This window comes from Carlito syrichta, unplaced genomic scaffold, assembly GCF_000164805.1.
Source record: "Carlito syrichta isolate Samal-C Ts95f unplaced genomic scaffold, Tarsius_syrichta-2.0.1 Scaffold301633, whole genome shotgun sequence".
Lineage (NCBI taxonomy): Eukaryota > Metazoa > Chordata > Mammalia > Primates > Tarsiidae > Carlito > Carlito syrichta.
The window spans coordinates 105,455-111,454 of record NW_007245729.1 but is presented as its reverse complement, the minus strand read 5'-3'; the positions used below and the strand labels follow the sequence as shown (position 1 = coordinate 111,454).

At 46.6% G+C, this 6,000-nt stretch overlaps 1 protein-coding gene across 1 annotated transcript in view; it reads right to left on the bottom strand.

The window, feature by feature from the left end:
• Positions 1 to 6,000, bottom strand: part of B3GLCT (beta 3-glucosyltransferase) — a 151,862-nt gene that overhangs the window by 114,428 nt on the left and 31,434 nt on the right. The window lies entirely within an intron of this gene.

Below are 6,000 nucleotides of genomic sequence, written 5' to 3'. Positions count from 1 at the left end.
CCTCCGCCCGCCGCCCCCTCGCCGGACCCCAGCGGCGGGTCAGTGCCCCTCCGCCCCCGCGAGCGCGAAGGGGAGGGGGCGATCACGCTTCCTCCCTGCCGACGTGCCACCGGCTGTGAGCAAATAAAAAGGAAAGAAAAGAGAATTCAAAAAGCAGTAGATCGGAAGTAGTGGGAAACTGCGAGGGGGCACGCCTCATCAACAAACGCACCTGCGTAATGGACATTTGTGTCCCTAACCCTGAATTGTGCCCCACATATTTAAAAAAATAAATAAAACTTAAAAAATCCGTAGTTCGGCGCTTAATACTGTTGGTACCAATGTTCTACTTTGATGAAGGTGTTTTTAATCAGCTCGACTAATTTACTTAATATCCCCTTTCAGTGGAATTTGGCCAATAGTCTAATAGCCTGGAGTTTGGCTTGTAATAGAAGTGTGTGTCAGTGTAATTTTCCATAAATGTAATTTTAAATGTTCACCCTAATGGGAGAGGAAGGTTGTAATTTTATTCCAAACATCTGATAAAATTAATTGCACTGGAATGCAGAGAAGCAGAGTGACGTGGGGGCGTTTTGTCAAGAGAGACACTTCTGTCCCCAGGACTATCAAGGGGCTGAGTCCTCAGTCAGGCAGAGCGGTGGCCCTGGTGGGGGATTGGCCCTCTTTTGTTTGTCTATTTACCTATTTATTGACACAGAGTCTCATTCTGTCGCCCAAGCTGGAGTGCAGTGGCATACTCAAGACCACCGCAGCCTCGACTTGCTGGGCTCAGGTGATCCTTCTGCCCCAGCCTTCCAAGTAGCTGGAAATACAGGTGTGTGCCTCCATGCCTGGCTAATTTTTTTATTTATTGTTGAGACGAGGTCTCACCAATTTTCCCAGGCTGGTCTCGAGCCCCTGGACTCAGGCAGTCCTCTCACCTTTGCCTCCCAAAGTGCTGGGATTACAGGCATGAGCCATCGCAGCCAACTTGCTAAACATTTAATGAGGACCAGTACCACACAAGTGAGTTATGGAAGAGATAGAGAACCAAGAACTAAAAAATGTTCATTGGCTTGATCCCTCTGAACTTGACCGCCTTTAGAACAGTGTTACTTGTCCATACAACCACTGCCACGATTTTTTTTTTTTTTAAAAAAAAACAAAGTCTAGAGACCATGGATTTTCCCTCTCTGTGGTTTATATTCACTTCTTGAAACCGGGAAGTAAATATTTCATATGTTATACTTTTAGTGTGAATGCAAATAGTACCATTTTGTTCCATTCGCTCAAGGTATGTGGTCTCATGGCAATACCATTTTGATGGAAGGGAAAAGAAATGTAGGAATCGTTTCTTTTTTTATTTTTATTTTTTGAGTTGGAGTCTCACTCTGTCACCCAGACTGGAGTGCAGTGGCCACTCCCGGCCACCGCAGCCTTGACCTGCTGGGCTCCAGCAATCCTTCTGTCTCAGCCTTCCAAGCAGCTGGGACTACAGGCGCGTGCTACCACACCCGGCTAATTTTTTTTATTTATTGTAGAGATGAGGTCTCGCCAAGTTGAACAGGCGGGTCTCGAACCCGTGGGGTCAGGCAATTCACTCACCTCGGCCTCCCTAAGCGCGGGATTACAGGCTGAGCCACCGAGCCCGGCCTCCTTTCATTTTTTAGTGAAGCTTTTCAAATTTATGGTTGACTGTATCGCTCACTTTTATCCTTCTTGGGAAAATTCTAAACCATATCTGCCTAGTTGAGAGATCTACATTGTTTCTCGTTTCCAAAGCTTCTTAGCTTTCTTCCAATAAAATATTCCTTGCATAGATTAGATGTTAGACCTTCACCCAAAGCCGGGCGCGGGCTCACGCCTGTAATCCCAGCACTTCGGGAGGCGGAGGAAAGAGGATTGCCTGAGTCTAGTGGTTCGAGACCAGCTTCGGCAACTAGGTGAAACCTCGTTTCTACAATAAATCAAAAAATTAGGCAGGTATGGTAGTGCGTACCTGTAGTTCTAGCTACTAGGAAGGCTGAGGCAAAAGGATCACCTGAGTCCACCAAGTCGAGGCTGTGGTGGCCATGAGCGTGCCACAGCACTCCAGCCTGGGTGACAGAATGAGACTCCAATTCAAAAGACAAACCCTCAATGGTGTGTTTAAATAGACCTAGAAGACAATAATTTATCAAACTCAAATGCCTCCTCCATATTTGTAAGCAACTCTTGGTACTTAATCAATGGTTTCATCCAAATTTATCATGTTAGAGTATGACTATGTTCCAGGACAAGGCGTGGGGGAAATTAAGCCCTAAAGACAACTAACTCCATGTGCCCCGTTTAAGTGACAAACTTGTCCCAGTGTCCTCCCCTCTCACATTAGACTTAGAAAAATGGCACATTACAAGTTCCGTAACTCACATTTCAAAAAGGATTGCCTTTCGCTTACTTCAGTCATATGATCAATGGACTTGCTGGGAGTTCGCTTTTCCAGTCACAAGTTGGGAGAGTTTCCTGGAGCCAACACGCTTGTGAGGATGCTGACACACGTATAGAAAGGCGCTGCTTGCCTGTGACACCAACAGAAAAAAATTAACCTCATCAACTCTAAAATCACGATGTGAAAAAGAGCAGGCCGGAGCTCTATCTTCTTGAGGTTTGCTCGCCTTAATCCTAGCTGTCACCCCCGTTTGCCCCTGGAACTTTCCTTGTTGAGGACCAGAGGGAAAAGCAAGAAACCACCTGTTTTTAAGGAGCCTTGTTACAACCTGATTAAAACAGCCTGGTAATTTTAAAAATAATTTTCTAGGCTGGTTGCGGTGGCTAACATCTGTAATCCCAGCATTTTGAGAGGCTGAGGCAAGAGGATTGTTTGAGTTCGGTAGTTTGAGACCAGCCTGGGCAACATAGTGAGAACTCATCTCTTATTAAAAAAAAAAAAAGTACAATAAAATTTTTAAAAATAAAAAACAATAAAATAAAATAATTTTCTAAATACAAAAGGAGAGCATAGAGACTTTTTAAATATTTTATTTTAAAGATGTGGAGTACAGTTCAGGATTAGGTATACAAGTGAACAAGAGACATATTTATAACACCGTAGAGAGCCAAATAATCCAACAAACAACTTCCAAACAGTTTCTGATCTTATAACAACCATACTTTAGGCCCCAAAAGCTGAACTCCATTCATTCATTTAACTGATAAGGAGCACATTCTAGCTGATAAGCCCTTTGCTAGGCTTTGGGATAGGAATTTAAAAAGCGTAAAGCACGACCCTGGGCCACGAATTCCCAGTCTAGGCTGGACACAGTGGCTCAAGCCTATAATCCCACACTTTGGGAGGTCGAGGATTGCCTGTGCCCAGGGATTCAAGACCAGCCTGGACAACTTGGTGAGACCTTGTCTCTACAATATATCAAAAGATTAGCTGGGTGTGGTAGCATGCATCTATAGTTCCGGCTACTTGGAAGACTGAGGCGGAAGGACTGCCTGAGCCCAGCGAGTTGCGAGTTGCAGCTGGGGTGTCTGTGAGTGTTCCACTGCACTCCAGCCTGGGCGACAGAGTGACACTCTAACTCAAAAAAAAAAAAAAAAAAAAAAGAATTCCCAGTCCAGTTAGGGAGACAAAAATGTTCACAGCTAATTTTACTCCCATGTGACAAGAGCTACAGCACAGATAGATGGGAACACTTTGAGCTGGGCTTGGTGGCTCAGCCTGTAATCCCGCACCTTTGAGAGGCTGAGGTGAGTGGATTGCCTGAGCCTGCGGGTTTGAGACCCGCCTGGGCAACTTGGCGAGACCTCATCTCTACAATAAATCAAAAAATGAGCCGGGCGTGTTAGCGCGCTCCTGTAGTTCCCGCTACTCGGAAAGCTGAGGCGGAAGGATCACCAGAGCCCAGCAGGTCGAGGCTGTGGTGGCCGGGAGCAGCCACTGCACTCCAGTCTGGGCACAGAGTGAGACTCCAACTCAAAAAAAAAAAAAAAAGAAAAAGATGGAAACTCTTTGAAACACACAGGGAAAAACAAAATCTGTCAAGGCCTTAGGAGTCAGTAAAGTCGCAAGTGACTTTAGTGGTTCCTGGGCTGAGATAAAAGATGCCCAGGCAGCAGTGTGGTGGGTTGGGGGAGGAATGGAGGAGGCCCAGGCTTCTGATTTCGTTCCTTCCAGCCTGCCCCTTCTCTCCTGTAACTTGGAAGAGCCCCTGGGCACCCTGTTTCCGTACCAGCAAAGATCAAGGGACAGATTCCAACTCTTCCCACCTACTCTGGGCGCTCTCACTCTGTTTCAGGCCTACAGCAGATTAGCAGTGTCCAGAGAACCATTCTCTCCCCACACAGAGAAGCAGCTTTATGAATTAGGAGTGGACTTACGGATTATTTTCCAAACTTGAAATCAGGACTAGGGTCTGACTGAAGAATACAAAGAATGTCTAAAACTGGGTCTCCAGGACTTAAGGTCATTATGAGATCAGATCTACAGTATTTTAACCGTTTGCCAATCATCCCCACACCCCCAGAATTAGTGCACAGGGGAAGGGGGTGGGGCTGGGGGGTAATAGGAGAGCGCCTCATCACTTCTCCTGATGGTTTAAGCTTTAGGTAAGCAAGAGAATTTTTATCTCCCAGGGAAGAACAGTGGGACGGGGGGAAAAGAGACTCAGCAAAAACCATCACTCCGAGTAGATCCAGGTGCCACAGTTGCTCCCTACAGGTGCTTAGAAAGAATACTTTGATGACATAAAGTGGCATCTTCTATGTCCTCAAAGAGTGCGCCTATCTGCTTTTCCTTCCAAAGCTGTTCAGAAATTATAGGCAAAACCCATTCTGTCAAACCAGACTTTCAACCGAGATTTTTTTCCCAAAGAGGCTTCACCAAGGGATTCGCACAGCCTGACAACCTAACCAAGCTTTAGGAAATGCAGCCGCTCACCATCTTGGCAGGCCTCCCAGGACAGACCCAGAAATACGAAGCCATTGACACGATTTTCTGTTCTTTTTTGAAGACGTTGAGTGGTATAAAGGCCTCTCTACAAGAATGAGCTATCTCCTAGAAACTTCTAATCAGAAATAGATGATCTACTTGGCTGTTGTGTTCTCCTTTCTAAGATCACATATCCTCCTGTTCTCAGAAAAGATTAGGCATCGCTCATAACAAGCATATCAACGGGAGAGACAAGAAGTGCCTCGAGTGACTTTTACTAAGAACAGAGGGCGTGGGCATGACTCTTCAGCAGCCTACGTGAAGGGTGTTGGTGTTTTTGGTGCCGTCGCTAATAAATAGTTGTTCTTTTTTTTTTTTTGAGTTGGAGTCTCACTCTGTCGCCCAGACTGGAGTGCGGTGGCCTCGACCTGCTGGCTCCGGCGATCCTTCCGCCTCAGCCTTCCGAGTAGCCGGAATTACAGGCATGCGCTACCACACCCAGCTGATTTTTTTATTTTATTGTAGAGATGAGGTCTCGCTGCCCAGGTGGATCTTGAACCCGCAGGCTCAGGCAATCCACTCACCTCAGCCTCCCAAAGGCGCGGGATTACAGGCTGAGCCACCGAGCCTGGCTAGTAGTTGTTCTTTTTACAACAGCTGCTTTCAGATGTAGGATCCTGGTGGATAAGCGCAACAAAACGAGTAAAAACTTTTCCCGCGCATCCATGGACAAACATGGAACAACTCCATGTGTGAGGCCCTCATGTGACCTGCTGAGGTTGGAGGACTGTGTGTTCTCCTGGGGGAAGTCACCATCTAATTAGGAGGACCAAGACATTCAGAAGTAGCCATGAGCCTGCCTAGAACACAAACATCCCTGAGAAGCGTATGGGAGCAGCTACGAGGGCAGGGAGAAGGAAGGCAGATGCGTTAGTGGGACTGCAGAAGGCATTATAGAAATGGAGCATTTCCAGAGTGAGAGGCGGACAAGGCATTTCAAGCAGAGGGGACAGGGAAGCAGTGCTGTGGACACTGGGGGCTGTGTGATTTTTGAGACTGAGGAGGGACTCTCTTTGGCTGGTACAGTGGGAATACAGCATTGAGGA